General features: G+C 29.9%; 1 long non-coding RNA gene across 1 annotated transcript; it reads right to left on the bottom strand.

The window, feature by feature from the left end:
• Window positions 1–2,837: 2,837 nt before the first annotated feature.
• On the bottom strand, window positions 2,838–4,600 carry LOC128041216 (uncharacterized). Its single transcript, XR_008195911.1, has 3 exons — window positions 4,544–4,600; window positions 3,989–4,075; window positions 2,838–3,144 (listed from the first exon to the last, which is right to left on the bottom strand). It is a non-coding gene; the product is annotated as an uncharacterized LOC128041216 (long non-coding RNA).
• Window positions 4,601–19,771: the final 15,171 nt, after the last annotated feature.

The following is a 19,771-nucleotide window of genomic DNA, read 5'->3' as shown; positions in this document are numbered from 1 at the left end:
TTTTTGTTAATTGCGATTTGACAATTAAAAAATTAATATGATAATAAATTTAACATATTATATCATTTAATCATAATTTTAAAAAAATTAACTTTCAAAATCTACAATTCATCTTAATTCAAAAAAATTCAAACAAATATATAAAAATGCATAGATATTTTAAAAATATAAAAAAATTTATATTACTATTACTATTAATATTAAATATTTTAAATAAAAAAAAAAAACCCTCTCCCACCGTCCCTCTCCTTCTCTCTCTCTCTCTCTTGTTGTTGCTGCTACAGTTTTCTAATATAAGATTGGGTAGCTTGTCTGATGAGATATGTGGTGTGGGTAACATGGAACACATGATTGGGGGAGAAAAGACAGCTGCTTTAGAGGAGAATGGAGAAAATTGCAGGTTGCTGAAATGGAGCTATTTTTGGGGAGGAATGAATGTAAGAATCTTACAAGTCTCAAGATGCATAAAGTCGTTTTTGATCATTGTTAAGACAAATTTTCTTGGAATTTAATATTGTTATAAATATAAATATAAAATTTATTTTTATATATTTTAAAAATATCTATGTATTTTTATAAATGTATTTAATTTTTTAGAATTAAGATTAAATTGAGACCATTTGCAAATTTTGAAAGTTATTTTTAAAATTTACGACTAAACTGATATAAAATATAAAAGTTAAGGTCAAATTTAATATTATACCAAATTTTATCTATCATATCACCCTCGGCTTTTATTAGTTAAGTGATAAATTTTAAAAAATATATAATTAGGTAACACAAAGTATATTTATAATTGGGTGACTAATTTAAAAATTCATAGTTGGGTGAATTTAGAAAATTTATAGTTAGACCTAGTTTGAGGAATTTTGAATAATGATTACAACCGAACCAACTATTAATCACATTTATTTTCACAATTATGAAGTAAATTTACTTGCCGAGAATCTAAAGTTTCTAAAACAAATACATTATTAGTGGAGTGGTATAGGATAATTCCATATTTTAATGTAAGAAATAAAGAAAAAAAGTTTTATTTTTAAATTTTGAGCTTTAAAACCAACATTGAAAATAAAAGAATAAAATTATATTGTAGACAATAAGAAAAATAAGAAAATTAAGTTATGGATGGTCTCAAAGCATGGCCTATGTTGCAAGATATATTTATAGGAGCAAAATGGACGGTGTGGGACGCCTTTTAAGTACATCAAAATACGGATCCAATCCTGGGATTTAAAAATATGATTAGGGATTTTATTTGTGCAAAAAGAAGGGCAACATCACATGGTTACACAGAGGAGGATGTTTCCTGGAAACAGAATTTAGCCTTCCCCTATCTCCTACTTCACAAATTTAAAACACAAATAACCTGCAAGTTGGGATCAGTCTGCCATTATTTTAATTTGCAGCTGCATTAAAAATAAAAGATTAGTTGCCGAAAGAGTACATGCGTCAGAGAGAAAATAAATTATAGACTAAGTGCTTCAAATCTTAAGACTGCATTGATTCTTAAGCACTCAAGTGCAGACCCAAGAATATAATTGTCTGATAAAATGATAGTGCACTGCCCTGCTTTGAATCAATGAATGTACTTTGATTATTCAACAGAACAGAATGTGCAGCCCATCATAATCTCACCATAGCCATGTTCAAGTACTATCTATATTTTATGAAGCTGACACCTGAATTAATGGAGGAACATGTTGCATGGGATTTGCAGGTCAGCCTATCATGTTAAATATGGAAATCTAGTGAAATAAAGGAATGTTATTGCTAATTAAAGGCAGATTTGTGAAATGGAGAAACTGGGATTGATTTTAGATCTTGAATTTCCAAAGGCAATAAATAAATTATTCATAAATATGATTTTCTGTTTCGTGATCGATATGATGAACCATTTAAAAGAGAGATTATAGGCTATAAAGTTTAGGCTATTAAAAAGTTAGGCCACCAATCACCTAAAAGTATGATAAAAACAAAGCTAGCTCCCTCTGAATTTCAGCGACAAAAAATATCGTTTTATCAATCATTCATTCCACTAGCCATTATTAGGATCTCAATCACTTTGGAATGCATTAAAGGCAAGAAGAATCAAACGAGTAAAAACAAATATTTTTCTTCTTTTACTGTATGGTTATTAAAATCTATTCGAATATTTTCAAAATATATATATGGTATTTCAATAGTTGTAATGTAACACCCCTTACCCGAGACCGTTTCCGGAGTCGAGCACGAGTCATTACTTATCTTATCTTACTAATTCGAAGCATAAAAACTTGTTTTGAAAATTAATTTCACTATTTACAGCAATCTGTCCAATCGTGCAGCAGTTACTAAATTAATTATAACTTGAGCTACGGAACTCGAAATTTAACTCCGTAAATTTTCCCTGAAATCAGACTCATATATCTTCCTACTATAAAATTTTTAGAATTTTTGGCTTAGCCAATTAGTACAGTTTATTAGTTAAAGTCTCCCCTGTTTCACCAATTGACTGCTCTGACCTCTTGTCACTAAAAATAATATTTCTCATTCTGGGATTTTCATATAATGCTACAACTTATTTCTACAGAAAATAGACTCAATAAGGATTCCATACATATAAAATACAACTCATAACTATTTTTTTACCATTTTTAGTGATTTTCTAAACTCAGAACAGGAGACTCCAAAAATAGATCTGACCCTGTGTCACTAAAATTCACATATCTCAAAATATAAAATTTATTTTGGTAAACCGTTATTTTTCCATGAAAATAGACTCAACAAGATTTAATTTCATATATCATTCACCCTCTAATTCATTTTATACCATCCTAGGTGATTTTTCAAAGTCACGTCACTGTGCTGCCTGAATTCTGTTTCTTTGCAAAATTTTACCCTTTTCATGATTTCCATGCATAATATATCACTTAGACTCTTATAACCACAAACACTTTCATACTTAACCATTTTAATAACCATTCATCATAAAATACTTTCACCTCATTCTTTAGCAAAATCATAATTACAAACATACAAAATAACTAAATCCCTATACATGCCATAACTCAAATATGTTTCATCATAAAATACCGAGTAGTTGTTCTTGATAGTGTGGACGATCTCCGACTTCTTTAGGATCCTTAAAGTAGCCATGCAATACTATAAGAGAAAGAGAAATAAAAGACGTAAGAATAAATCTTAGTAAGTTTACTAGCAAATAAATAACAATATTTAACACAAATAATTAAACTCAAGTGTCTATATCTCTATTTTACTCTTTAGTTAATCTCATACTAGTTCTCTTGCTTGATTACTTAATATACTTGTGTTCATAACTTACTCTTCTCTTGCTGCATCATTGAATATCAAATGTTAATATAATAAATTCTTAACTCCTATAACTCACATGAGCTTGCCATTTCTTATCTTTAACTGAACTTTCATGTACCTGATTCGTTTACTAGCCCGTTGAACCACATTGGAATAATAAGGATACTCGGGTATCTTCTGATCATAACATGCCAAAGCCATGTCCCAGACATGGTCTTACATGGGATGTTCTCATATCGGTGCCCATGCCATGTCCCAGACATGGTCTTACGGGGGACCTCTCATCTCAGTGCCAACGCCATGTCTCAGACATGGTCTTATATGGGACCTCTCATCTCGGTGCCCATGCCATGTCCCAGACATGGTCTTATAGGGGACCTATCATCTCGGTGCCAATGCCATGTCCCAGACATGGTCTTACATGTGACCTCTCATCTCTGTGCCAATGTCATGTCCCAGACATGGTCTTATATGGGACCTCTTTACCCAAATGTCATGACATTTGTATCCAGTACCATCCTTATGTATCAACGGAACTTTTTAATTTTAATTCTCTATCATTTCATGCTTGGATCAACATTAAATAAATTCATAAAATAAATGCATAATTGCTGGGAAATAACAATATTAATAATAATTATTGAAATATTGTATTTATTTACCGTAAACTTACCTCGATACCAACTATAGTCAAATTCACCAACTTAGTCTTCAACTTTACTCTTTCCTTTGTCTAACCTCGAGTTTCGTTCTTCTTGATCTAAAATAGCAAATTTAATTAATTTAATACTCACATTCATCAAAACAACCCTCGACTCTAACTTTTTCAAAATTGTAATTTTGCCCCTAAACTTTTGCATAATTACATTTTTCCCCAAGGCTCGGAAATTAAACTTCATCCCTTATTCTTAAGTTTTATGACATGCTGAACATTTTTCCCTTCTATGGCAACATCAAATTCCCACTCTAACATGCACTTAAGAACATTAGGTATTTTTACCGATTTTGTCAACTTACTCGTTTTCGCTTAAAATCGGCTAGCAAAAGTTGTTTAACATAATTTCTAGCTTCATATTCTATCATAAAACATCAAAATAAACACTTTTCACCTATGGGTATTTTTCCAAACATAAACCCTAGGTTAAATTATTGCTAGAATAAGCTAAATTAAGTTACCGGGATCTCAAAAACGTGAAGAACATTAAAAACGGGGCTTGGGATCACTTACTATGGAGCTTGGAAGCTTGAAACCCCTAAATATGGCTTCCCCCCTTGCTGATTTTGTCCTAATGAAGAAGATGATGATTTTTGTCATCTTTTTCCCTTTTAATTCTTTTTATTACTAGATTACCAAATTGCCCCTAACTTAAAAATTTTCTATTTCACTTATTTCATGTCCATTTTTGTCTACCAAGTTATCAATGGTCTAATTATCATATAAGGACCTTCAATTTAAAGTTTCATAACAATTGGACACCTCTAACATGTAGAACTCAACTTTTGCACTTTTACAATTTAGTCCTTTTGACTAAATTGAGTGCCCAAACGTCGAAATTTTCGAACGAAATTTTCACGAAATCATTCTTTGAAATCATAGACCATAAAAATATAAGAAAAATAAAATTTTCTCGTCGGATTTGTGGTCCCAAAACCACTGTTCCGATAATCTTAAATTTGGGTCATTACATGTAAATGAATAATTATAAATAATCAATAGTTATATTAATTTATTATTAACAAATAGTCATAATTATTCAAGTAGATATCTATTAAATAAATATGTTTATGGCTAAATATGTGACTATCCATTTGGGTAGTTATATCGCTATGAAAAGACATGAAACCTCCTATAAATAGGAGTAAAATTTCATTTGTATGATACACCAAGAAACACATCAAAAGTTTTTTTCTATTCTTCCACCATAATTTATGTTCCTAGATTATTCTGTAAAGAATTATTACAGAAATTCTTTATAGAAATTGAAATTCTTGTTATGCTCTACTCAATGCTTAATGGATTGCTTCCGTCAATGCAAAGCGTTAGTAGTCATTGGGCTTCATTGTAAATAAATAACTTTTTTGCACACTATAATATAGGTGGGGGAAAATAGAACCTTAAAGAAAGTGGCATTGATACACACATGTTAATTTCTCATAAGTTTATTTTTATCCCCACTCACCAACAAAAGCATGGCTTTTTTACCGAAAAATGATTGATACTTGTTGTTGTTGAAGTCTCTCTTCCTTAAATTATTGGTGTGGCAAATGTGGACAAGTCTTGATGAAAATCGAGCACTCCCCCGGACGGGTTCACATCTAGCCAAGCTAGGTTGTTTTGCCTACAACTAGAGCAAGTATTGAATTTATTTACAAAGATTAAAATTATCATTAGTATTATAAAATAATAATAATGCAAATAACACAAGAATAATATATAAGAATAAAGAGAATTTCTATTGCCTTTCTATTCTTTTTCATTCTTATTACAAATAGTATACTCCTATATGTATATACAAGGAGATTAGACTCCTTATTTTCTAATACATAAATAGAAAATGGGTTACAATAAGATAAAATGTGAAGAGTTAAGGAAACTGAAAAGTGAAAAAGGTTGATTATAATGAACATCCATTTAATAGTATTCATAACAATTAGCTAATTGTAGTCTAAAAATTAATCTTGAAATGTTAGGAGCATACTGAGCCACATATGTCGAATTGATGGTGTATTTGTTAGGATTTGATGTGACGTGTCGAGCATGGTTTTGAGCAGGCAATAAACAGACCTAACTTCAGGTGCAGGGGAATTAGAATGTAACCAAACAAATCCGACCCTATGATAGGATCTGAGTTTGATGTGTCATTACTCAAAATTGAACTAGCTTATAACAAAACAATTTGGCATAAGCTTTATAAAATTTCTTCAAAAGTTATACATATAAACATATGATAGTTGTGGTTTTACTGAAGTTTGAATGAAATCATTAACAATTTGAAATAACGCTCAAGCCATTTGGTGTATAAGTTCAATTATAATAAGTTCATTAAAAATATTGCAATAATTCAAACCCAGACGTTGAAACCTAATAGAAATCTTGTAAAAACATAGTCTTATCAAAATAGTTGTTTTTTATACAGATCATTTTCAAAATGCATTTATACGTCACCCCAAGAGTCATGCATGATACAGAACAAAACAATCAACTCACAATATAGCATAGTCCTTCTAATAAAGTTTTCCTTGAATCAAATTCAAGAAGAAATCATACATAATATTACCTACAACACAATCGAACCTTTCAGGGACACTTACACACGATGAACATAGTATGCCAATTGGTGTATACAAAACACAAACAGACTGAGTACGCCAACTTACTTTTCACATGGGCGTATATTGTATGCCAACTTAACATAACTTAGACAACTCATCTTCATGCCAGCCACGTACTTAGAATTTAGAATCAGAAGCATATCATACAGTCTCATTCAGATACATTCTCCCCATTAACTCATCATATCATTTTCATTCAGAATAGCATATTTTATCGTGATCTGGCAATCTGTTTTGCAATATAGTTGCCCTATCGAAGCCTACACAAACATATCTCTCATCTCTACCACCACATATCAGATCATATCATACATATCAGAAGTAGATGGTAGTGGTTTAAACATGAAGAATGACACTTACTTCATATCACAGACAGACTAAAATCAGACTGACAACTTTGGATAATCATTATCCATATATACACCTTTCATCCATTACAGAGAAGGATTACTTACCTTATATGGATTATATAAACAAGAAATTTACAACACATGGAATAAGAAGGAACTCACCAGAAATTCTAGCACAATCTACAAAACAGGTCATTTGCCTTTATCACATGGACCCTCGTTAGCTTCTTGAGCTAAAATAAAGATATTTATACATATCAAATCATTAATCTATCAAATTTGAACATGCAAGAACCAACAATATTTAATCCAGAATCAAGAAGTTTCATTTCTCACATACCATTCTAACATCTATGAATGCAATACGAAAAACACGTAAATAACCTTAATGATAACTTAAGGGTTCATCAGTAATTACCAGTGAGCTGGTACTAAAATATAAGTTAGCTAGATACTGCGAACCTTCAATTTGAAGAAGCTTTCTGAACTTAAGTTTTTCAAAGACTTTCATAAGAAATCAAGAAAGAAGAAGAAGACATAAAAGGTGTTCAAAAATATTGCTACTATCTTTATATGCTTAAGCATGAAGGCAAGGTTTAGTAGAAAAATCAGATAATTCCACTAACTCTCTTAATTCACGTGATTAAGTGCACTTAAAAAAATTTAGACCTTATCATCTACAGTAGTCTAGTTCTGTTCTAACTAGACCCCAACTTGACTAACTAAATCACTATAAAAAATAATAAACAAATCTAAACAACTGCGAACTTAACGAGTTCGCCCAAAGCATCTAGGTTGGGCAAGTACTTAACTAAAGAGTCTGCCAAACCTCAGAGCTCGCCAAACTAGGATTTTGTTAAATGGCGTTGTAACACCCCTATACCCGGTTTGTAACACCTCTAACCCGTATCCGTCGTAGGATTAGGGTTACGAGGTATTACCGAACAGAACACGACTCAAAACAAGCATTCATTTTTTTATACTTCATAAATCACTCTCAATAATACACTCATCTATTCAAATTTTCAAAGTTTAATACTACTATGATCATATCATTTGTATATTAAAATTTACTTTCAAGCTTATAACTTTACGACATACCTCGAGCATATTATAAAACATACATTTCATAAACTAGATATTCAATATTTCACTTCAATATAATTGTATATTAAACTTAATAATCAATATCACACGGCATACTAGATATCCAAATATATATAACACACCTAGAAAAGCCTCATTTCACAACTAATTTTACATATCTCTTCTCTTGTCACAAGTTTATGTGCATATAACCATATCAAATTAAACCATTTAAACAAGATCATATACACTCATTACTAATTATTCTATCTTCTAATTCGCTAGCAATAACCATATAAAAGAAAAACTATACTTAATTCATACACAACTCATTCAACTAATATTAACTATCAAATCAAACATTAACAACAAAGACATATCGCATTATATATATAATCAATTTACCTAACTTTAGCCGATTTTACATGTGCATTACATACTAAATCTATACCTAAAACAACTATACATCAATTGAGCCATTTAGAATAATTATACTAAACATATCTCTTTATCATGCTTTATAATTCTATTAGTCAAGATATTGAGTAAACCTTATAGCTTTTGCATTTCTATAAATAACCTCAATCTCGTATCATTTTCATGTACATACCAAAACAAATAACCTTACTTACAATCATCGAACTTAACCTCCAAAATTTTGTACTACTTCTAATTTGATTCGTACCTAATGATTTACTCATGTAAGCATAACATATATGCATACTCTTTTACTTCCAAACCGAATCAAAATTAATCAATACAAACAAATATAAAGTCTTTATTTTACCTCATTTTAAGTCGAATTATAACTAACCCAAAATGCAAATCTATCCATGTAACAAGCATATTTGATGAGCTATTACAAGGCATTCATGATATGCTAACAAAACATATAACCAAATTTATCATTCAAGCAAGTTATGAAACATACTACCACAATAAGCTTAAATTATAATCAAACATAACCAAGCTCAAGCATAAAGATAAAGTCATTTTCACATGGCTTATGTATTTATATACACTTTCAAAACAAACCAAAACAAATGCTAGCCTATACATGCCATAAGTTCATAATTCAAGCTTTTAAAATACCAAAATAGTGTTCGATAGTGTGACGGATTTCCTCGATGATCCCCGAGCTCGTAACTAGCTTCCAAAATCTATAAAACACCGAATGAACACACAAAGTAAGCTTAAAAAGCTTAGTAAGTCATAGAAAATAAATCATTTTGAGATTGTTAACAATTCAATTCAAATAGGTCGAATACCAACCATTTCAAACATATATATATTCACTTACTACATAGGCATCATTCATTGTTATGTAATTCAATATAGTCATTTAAATCATACTCACTTTTCATTTCCGAATTATATTAACAGACCGAACGTACCAGAATCGAATACATTTATTGCATAATCATTCATTTCCCAATATTGCCCGTTGAACCATTCGGAGTCAATAAGGATATTCGGATAACTTAGAAAGCTCGTATAATGCCAACGTCCCAGACAGGGTCTTACACGTAAATCTCAAATCGATGTCAACGTCCCAGATAGGGTCTTACACGATAACTCATATTAGAATTCTATGTCATGACATATATATCCCTATTATTCCTATGGTTCGTACGAGGCTTTTGGACATCGTAAATCCATTGATTCAAGCTCGTAGTTACTTCTCCCATACTTAAATCAATTCGGCATACACATATATAATTACTATAATTCAATTCGGCACAATTAAATACATTTCTATATGAATTTAACAACAATTAATTACTATGAACTTACCTCGGACGAAGACAAATGGATGGAATCGACTACTCGACCACTTTCGACTTTTCCCATTCTAATTCTGTTTTCTTTTGTTCTTGATCTAGATAAATTCAAATTTAGCTATTTAATAACACATTTCATTCAATTTAAACCACAAACACATAATTTGGGCAATTTGCACTTTAGCCCTAAAAATTCATATTTTTCACGATTTAGTCCCTATTTCATTAAATCACAAAATACACAAAATTCATCAAAACCATGCTTTAGCCAAATTTTCCTAAGGTCCCTAGCAGCCCATTTATTTCATTTATTTCACATTTAAGCCCCTAAATTTTCTAGTTACACAAATAAATCCCTAATTTGGTTTTTTATCAAAAAATAACTTAATTAAACATGATAATCAAACATCAAAGATTTATTTTCCATCATCAAACAAAAAAAATCTCAAGCTATCAACAATACCAAATCACAAAATCCACAATTAATTCAAAAATTCAAGCATGGGCTAGCTAGTATTCGAAGCAACGATCTCAAAAACATAAAAATTATCAAAAACCGAACAAGAAACATACCTAATTTTAAGCTCCAAAGTGCCGAATACCTAAAAGCTCAAAAGCTTATTTTCTTTTTCAACTTTCGGCCAAAAATAATGAACATGCATGGCCATTTACATGTTTTATTTTATTTTATTTCATGTTATTTACCTTTTTACTATTTTAACCTTAACAAAATCATAATTTAAGTCATTTGAATCATGATCATAAATATCCACTAACCTTATAATGGCATAATAACCTTTTAAGGACTTCCCATAAATCAAATCATAACAAATTAGCATATTAACAATGAGAATGTCACTTTTACTTTTTATGCAGTTTAGCTCTTTTCACAAATTAAGCACACAAACGAATAAATTAAATCACGAAAATTTTACAAATATCACTTCACATACTATAAGCATGGAAAATAATATTAAAATATTTTTTGACTCGGATTTGTGATCCTGAAAATACTGTCCGATTAGGGTCTAAACCGGGCTGTTACATGGTTTGACCCAAGGAACCTGATATAGGAATATTACATTTGGTGCCAAAGTGATTTTGGCTAATCACTAATATGTTTGAACAATAAAAAAAATAAAGTTTTCATAACTTATATTTTAGTCCCTACTACTTGGAACATACTTGATCTTCCTAAGTACATGCCATTCTATTCAAAATTTTAAAACATACCCTCTTGGAACTTAGAGATGCGATGAGATGGATGCTCACAACCTCAATTACAACTCTTCAAAATCACTGTACCTACGTGTTGAAAATAAACACGTTAAGTCGGTTAAGACTTAATAAGTACCCATGATATTTAAATTCTATTAAATTTCTTAATTTCCAATATCTCGTTTCTTTGTTTATTTAACATATTCATTTGTAACTTTTTTCTTATTTCACAATGTAGTCCTTAAGTCCTCAAATCAACTTATAAAAATTACTACTCTTTTTATACATGTATCATATTTCACCTTTAATGTAAATTTTCATGATTCTCTCACTATTTCTTTCACAATTTATTTTTAATTCAATATTTCAAACATGAATCATAGATAAACGTTTACCTTGTAACGAAAATTGTTAATCTTTTTAGCAGAGACCCAGTAGACTAAACAGAACACTTAGGATATACTGAACTGATACAAAGGTGCATTATTATGCACTATTAAACAGAGAGCACTAAAGTGCTATACAAAGAACACTAAAGTACTATACAGAGAGCACTAATGTGCTAATAATTGGAGAGTGCGCTAGGGTCCTTTAATGGCATGCCACTAATAACCTAGTAGTTCTAATCTCGTCTACTTGGGCAAATTATATCATGCACACATATCACATTTACACTTTCACATAATGCTTTTACATACTTTACAATTTAATCTTTGTACCAAAAATTTGTATACTTATATCTTCACTATCTTTAATACATGTAATGTATTTCTAAATTCATTATTCATCCATAATTCACTAATAATCCTTATCATGTATTTCACATGGCACTTTTATATATTTTGTAATTTAGTCCTTAGCACAAAATTTCATGTAGCAATATATTTTACTTTTAATAACACATATAACATAATTCAATACTTATTAATATTCCAAAATTCACTACAACATCAATGTTTCTCATTCTAAGTGTTATGCACTTCACTTTTCTATTTCTAATATAAAATTTCTCAAATTTATGATTTAACCCTTAATTTCCACAACTTAGGAAATAATTGTAGTTTGGATTAGAAAACTCATATATTCTTTTATTTTGCATTATATGCTTTATTATCAATATTTCCTTGTAAACTTTTTATAACTTTCCAATATGGCAACTTTTTTAAAAAAGTCTTTATTCATTATTAAACAATTTTTCTTTCAAAACTCACTCAATTCACATAATTAATTCCACTATCTCATTTTCCACATCAAATTTCTATGTATTTCACTTGTATTATTTCCACCACATGTATTTCTCAAGTCTTTCAATTTAGTCCTTGTTTCCATAAAATTTCACATTTTCCCATGATTTCACTTATCTAATACTTTGTATATTTTTCACTAACACATAACCCAACTATTATACTATTATTATAATTTCCTACTTCACATAGTAAATTATTTCACACTATTTTTATTTTTATTTTTATTTACTTAATTACCACTTAGTTTACAAAGATCACATTTTAATCCTTAAATAACAAGGAAGTTCATTGGTACTTACCTCTTTTCTATCAAAATCTTTTGTTTTCTCTTCTCCTACCACTTAATTCACTTACTCAACTTCTCTCTTCATCAACATGTCAAAAACACAATATTTCCTCAGGAGAAATCTTTACTTTAACATCATTTTTATGCTTTTCTATCATTACTAAACTTAAAAATAACATAAAACCTTAACATCCATATCTTATTCTCTTGAAACCAAACTTTAACTTGACTTTCTCTCTCCTCTAACTTCTATTTTCTTAAATCTAACTTGATATTCCAGCTCCCCATAGTCTCCTTAATGTTTTTCTCTCTTGATGGCTATGGAAATTCTTTTTTTCTTCTCACGTTGGAACCATGAAAAGATGAAGAGAATTATTCATCTTTCTTTCATTATATACTAAATAAAATAATAATTAAATATAATTAAATATCAAATCAAAATATTAATAAACTAATATTTATTTATTTATTTAATCTAAAATATCACCAACATCATCATTACTCTTCAAACTTATCTTCATTGCTAAATGACTATTTTGCCCTTATGATCCTTCAAAATTCCTCCATTGAATCATCACTCATTTTAGTAAAATTGCAATTTAACCCAATATACTTTTTCCACTTATTCAATCTGGTCCTAATTCATCCATTTTCCTTAGTTTCTAGATCATTCCACCCTTAAAATATTTTTACTATTGGTCCTTCAACTTTTCATATTTACACTTTAACCCCTCAAATTTTAAGTATTTACTCTTGGGCCACAAAACTTCTCACTTTTACGATTTAGTCCTTTCTTGAATTAATACATCATACTATATTTCCTAAATGAATTTTGTTGACATAACTCAAATTTTCTTTTTTTGTCACTTTATTTCTTTATTTTACTGTATCAAAGATAATATCTCACTTTCTTACTATAGCGACTTTCGGGGTGTTACAGGCGTATTACACAAAATTTTATACTTAGCTAGAACAAATATTTTACTTACTCAAATATATCTTTAATTTAACATTTATACATCAAACAATAACCAAATACGGAGACTTCGTCGGACGGGATATTACAGAAAAGACATGTGAGCTAAAAGGTACTAACCCGAGCTTCAAAGGGAATCACACAAGCGGTATTCAAAAATATGGTTTAGGGTTTGGGATTGATTCATCTCATCTAACCCATGTATCATAATTTTTCATTATATGACTCCATCATAAGCGTCTAAAAGAGTGTGAATGTGGTTGCGGGATGTTATGTCCAACATTGTTGTGCCACAATGTCGGACAGGTGGTTTGGAAAGGACTTGAGCTTTGGGATAGGAAATCCCCCTAAATGGTGAGCCCAAAAAGTCAAGCAACGAGCAAATAACATGGTGGTGAACTATAAGTGGAAGAGACCAAGGGGATAGTAATCTCATACAGTGAGATGAGGCAATGAACGGCTCAAGTGTGGGTTAGGTGTACTTGGAGAATGAATACCTTAAAATGGCCTTGGAAAGCTAGGTAAGAAAAAGTGTTCATATTTCATGTAACAACTTAATTTTTAGTGATGTCGAAAACAGTAGTTTAAGACCACTAAATTCGACGAGTGAATTCGAAAATTTTTTTATTTAGTATTTAAGAGTTAAATGTGATTTTAGGAAGACTTTTGAAATAGTGATTTGTGTTTTAGAAGAAAGTATTAAGTTAAGTGGTTTGCGAATACTAGGTATTGAGACCTCGATTTCATAAATCGAGCCATAAAATTTTTTATAAATATTTATGGAGTGTCATTAAGTTAGTATTAAAGTTTCGTTAGAAAATTTTAATGTTTTGATAGTTAATTAAGTAAAAAAAAAACTAAATTGAAAAAGTGCAAAACTTGCTAATTAAAGAAATAATGATTAAATAGCTTGAGTGGTAAATCAAGGAGGACCAAAAAGGCAATTAGACACCTATTAGAAGGCTTGGGCAGCATATGTAGAGAAAAAAAATCTTGAAATTAGGTGATTTATGGGCTCAATGGTAATTTGGGAAATTAAGGTGAAAATTAAAACAATGACCAAATTGAATTTCTAGACATTTCTTCATCAATCTTCAGCCAAAAACAGCCATAAGAGAGCTCTTAAATTTGGTTTTCATATTTTAACTTTATGTGAGTTCAATTTTTGCTCTTTTCTTGAAATTTTTGTGTTTTTAAGACTTTTACAATTAGGTCCAATTATCTATTTCATTAGTTTTTGATTTTATGAGTACTTGTGAAAGTTACCATTGAAGAGTGCTAGATTTTTGTTATGAATTAACATGGATTTGAACTTTAATTTTGTTATATGATGATTTTATCTAGTGATTTCAATAGAAATTGATTTTAGGACTAAATTGTGGAAAGGTTAAATGTTAGGGTTTGATACTACAATTTTATTGATCAAAGGTTGTATGATAGTTTAGAATATTTAGATAAATTTTCAATTGAGAAAAATTAGCTCATTTGATAGTCTAATTGGAGAGGGACTAAATTGTAAAAACTATAAAAGTTGGGGTAATTGTGTAATTTAAAGATTTAAGGGGTATTAATCGTGAAGTGAATTGAAACTAAAATATATACTAATGAATGAATAATTTTACATTATAGATCAAGAACCCGTAGACAAATGTGAAAAAGGGAAAATAGCCGAATAATCCCTGAACTACTACAAATTCCACAATTTAACCCAGGTAAGTTCGTATGGTTAAACTTTAATATTATATATTAAATTGATGAATAGTATATTGTATTTATTCATATCATTTGTTGAAAATAAAATTATTATTAAAGTTATGAAATTGAATTGAATGTTCGGAATGAATGTAACGCGGGATTGAGTACAGTCGTTCAGTGCAAATGAGGAATTGACGGCAAATTACCCAAGTAAACTAAGGTTTAGCATTTGTTGCTAACTTTCGTGTTTACTTTTCATTTAGCTCTCGTGAGCTTCAATTAACTCATACGAGTTTCAGTTTAACCCTATTGGGTTTCCGTTTAGCTCGTTTGAGCTTCAACTTAACCCTTATGGGTTTCCATTCAGCTCTTACGAGCTTCTGTTCAACCCTTACAGGTTTCTGTTAGCACTTATGTGTTTCTGTGCAGCCTTTGGGCTTCTATATACGATGTACTCATATTCGTAAGTCGTTCTCAGATTCGGTAAGGTTAGTAAGTGACATATGAAATTAGTATATGATGACTTAAAGTTATTGATGGTTTTGATGTGAATTAAGTGAATTCATAAATTGAAGTTGTGGTTGGTAGGAAATGTAATTTGAATGATATATTTACTTGATTTGGTTATAGTATGTTCAATGTTTGGTAAGATTTATGTTTAAAACCAATGAACTTACTAAGCTTCATTAAGCTTACTTGTATTTGTTTAATGTCTTTGTAGATTAAACTGAGGTCGGGGAATCGGTTCAACACATCGAGCCACACTATCTAACTTGTTCTGGTAGTTTTTGCAATGTACATTTTGGTTTATATGGCATGTATAAGGTGATAATGGTTTGTGTAAATATTAAGAGTTATATTTTGTTTACAATTCAACCCAACTTATATGAGTAAGGATAAATCATGTATGAAGCATGTTTGAAATGTTTAGATGATGGAAAATTAATAGGTCTATTGATGCATGGTTGCATATACACCTAGTTGTAAGTTGTTAATTTAGTAAGTTAAGATATTTGATTATATGTGATGATGTGTTAGTTCTAAGAACTTGGTATTGGCTTGAATTCAAGGTCTTATATGATTTGTGAGTGTAAAATTTGTTGTGCTTAGGTTGATACCAAGATTGGGTGAGAAAAGTGACCTTAAAATGGCTTATTTTCGTCCACACGGGTAGAGACACGGGTGTGTGTCTCAGCCATATGTGTAACAGCCCGATTTTGGCCCAAATCAGAACAGTGGTTTCGGGACCACACATCCGAGTCTGAAAAATATTTTAATATTTTTATTCTGTATTTATTATGTGTGAATTTACATGAGTGAAAGTTTCGTGAATTAATTTTATTGTTTGAGTGCTTAATTTGAGAAAAGGGCTTAATCGCGTAAAATGAAATTTTAGTGGTTAAATATGAAAGTGCCTAATTGTTGTTGTCTTTATAATTTGGAGGGTTTATGTTGTAATTTAGTCAATAATAAAGGTAGTGGACGGCATGATGGTTAATATATAGTTTTTATATATTAAATATAAAAGTTAAAAATAATAATAGTATAATATAATGTTATATTAAATAAACATAACTTAAAAAGCCATGTTTTTTTTTATCTTTCTTCAAACCGAAACAAAAAGAAAAGAAAAAGAAATAAGGAAGCTATGTATTCGGCACTTGTTCAAGCAATTTGAGGTATGTTTCAGTTTCGGTTTTTGATGATTTTTATATTTTTGAGATCGTTGCTTCGAATACTACTCGACCCATGCTTGAATTTTTGAATTTGATGATGATTTTGTATTTTGCCATTGTTGAAAGCTTGTTATTTTGTTGTTAAATGATAGAAAATAAAAGATATGAAATGGATAAACATATGTTGTAATTGAATTTTTGATGATTTTGAGTAATTAGTGCTAAATTGCAAAAATAATAAATTGAGGGACTAAAATGTGAAATAAATGACATGCATGGACTTATATGAGCTTAGTGCGTATTTAGCCAAGCTATTGTGCAATGAAAGTTTGTTTGTTTTGTATTTTGTGAAATAGGGACTAAATTGTGAAAAATGTGAAATGTTAGGGGCAAAATGGTAATTTTCCCATTTATGTGTTTTTAGATTAAATTGAGTGAATGTGTGTTAAATTAGTTAAATTTGAACTTATTTAGATCAAGAACGGAGGAAAACAGAATTAGTTCGAGGGAAGTCGAAAGTAGTCGAGTAGTTGATTTCGTCCGTCGATATCTGAGGTAAGTCGATAAGCATTTAAATGTTGTTAAATTCAAGAATATATAAATGATAAGTGATAAATTAAATTATTTTATTTGTTATATGTTTTGGCCGAATGTGATTATTGATATAGAAATTTTGTTTCGAGTTTGATTCGATCGATAATCAACGCCTAAAAGCCCCGTACGAACCCTAGGAACAGATAGGATACTTATGTCATGACATAGGACTCCGATATGTGTTTTCGTGTAAGACCACGTCTGGGACGTCGGCATCGACTTGTGTTTACGTGTAAGACCTTGTCTGGGACAATGGTATCAGTATGTGATTACATGTAAGACCACGTCTAGGACGTTGGCATTGTACGAGCTTTCTGATTATTCGTGTATCCTTTTTAATTCCGAACGGTTCAACGGGCAATGATAAGTGAAGACCGAATGTGAAATCGAAATAATAGTGTTCAGGTATGTATTTATATCATGCTATGAAATTAAGGTAAGTTGTATATTGAATTGATGATTCAAAGTTAATTGATATGTGAATAATGTGTGAGCATGTTCGTGCTTATAAGTGATTTGGTGGTATAAGAAGATTTGGCCTATTATTATAGTCTTAAATTATAAAATGTTAAGTATACAAGTATTTGAGTATTTGTGCATTAAGCTTTATAAAGTTAAATGTTTACTTATATTTGATTTGGTTGGCTTGGTAAAGTGGTTTGATATTAATGTTAAAATGAATAATGTTTGTTTACGACTTACTAAGCTGACTTACTAAGCTGCAAAAGCTTACTGTATGTGTTTTTGTTTACCTCTGTTTTATAGATTTAGGAGTCACAATACGAGCTCAGGGATCGTCAGCAAAGTATATCACACTATCGACATCTTTTGGGTATTTTGATAAATTTTTGAACTCGATATTATGGCATGTATAGGCTTGCTTATGTTTTTGGTTAGTTTTGGAACATCTATATAAATGGCCATGTGAAAATGGCTTATTTCTTTTGATTAAGCCTAGTTTTTGTGCCTTTGATTATAATAGATTTATTTGATGCTTGAGTTATTTAGATTCGATCATGGTATGATTATGTGTGACATGTTTAATATGTTTTGTTAATGATCGATTGAACTAAGTCATGGATTAAGCTTGCATCGAAAGTAATAGGTATATTAGGTCATGATTTAGGCCTAATTCGGAAGTATGTTTTATGTTATAAATGAGTGTATGAATTTGAGTTTGGAAAATGAGAAATGATATGTATAAAATTTTAATTTATGAATTAAGTAGTATGCATGTCATACATGTGTGTGTGCTTAATATATGCTTATAGTTTAAATTAGTAAGTTTAATACCGAATATATAAATGTTTGTGATGTTTGATGTATATTTATAATTTGGCTTAGTAATGGAGTAAAAGAATGTATATAAGTTCGAATGTGTATAGGTTATTTTGATTTGGTTTGTATTGGAAATGTATGCACAAATATTATGCTTGAATGATTGGCTAATTAGGTACGGTTGGTAAAAGATAAATAATGAATATGTCACATGATTACTTTAGTTGATAATTAAAGTGAATATGCTTATAAGATTAATGATATGATATGATATTAAAATGATAAGCATGATATTTTATTTAAAACACTTAAATAAATGTATTATGTATTATGTATTATGTTATATTGATTGTCGATTGTGGATTAACTTAGCTTTTGGTATGTATGAAATTTTAACGCTATCTAATGTATATAAATTAGTATGCGAATAATGTGTAATCTTAGTTATTATTTGTGCTCAATTTGCTTAAAATAACAAGGTCATATGTGCATGGTTTTTATGATTGGTAAAGAAACATGCTCAGTTTTAAATTATGTTATTTTAAAAGTGTGCAATGCCGACTTAAATGAGTGATAATTAAGTATGTGATATGGTTCATATTGAGTGAATTTAAATGCACCTCATGGTTGCTACTAATCATTACTATATTCGCCATAATGGTTAATAATCAATGTTGTATTTTTTTTATGTATGTTTGGTATATGTTGTGTAATGACATATATATATATATATGAATAATCTTAAATATACCTATGATATTAATATAGAAATTTTAAGTTTAAAATCGGATGTAATAAGTGTTTTGATGAGTTTAAATTATGAAGCAATAAATGTAACAAATGTTTGTTTTGAATTGTGATATGTCCAGTAATGCCTCATAACCCCAATCCGGCGACGGATACGGGTTAAAGGTGTTACAATGTGTGGCACACGGC

The sequence above is a fragment of the Gossypium raimondii genome, chromosome 5 (genome assembly GCF_025698545.1).
Source record: "Gossypium raimondii isolate GPD5lz chromosome 5, ASM2569854v1, whole genome shotgun sequence".
In the NCBI taxonomy this organism is placed as follows: domain Eukaryota; kingdom Viridiplantae; phylum Streptophyta; class Magnoliopsida; order Malvales; family Malvaceae; genus Gossypium; species Gossypium raimondii.
This window is presented reverse-complemented; position numbering and strand designations above follow the sequence as displayed.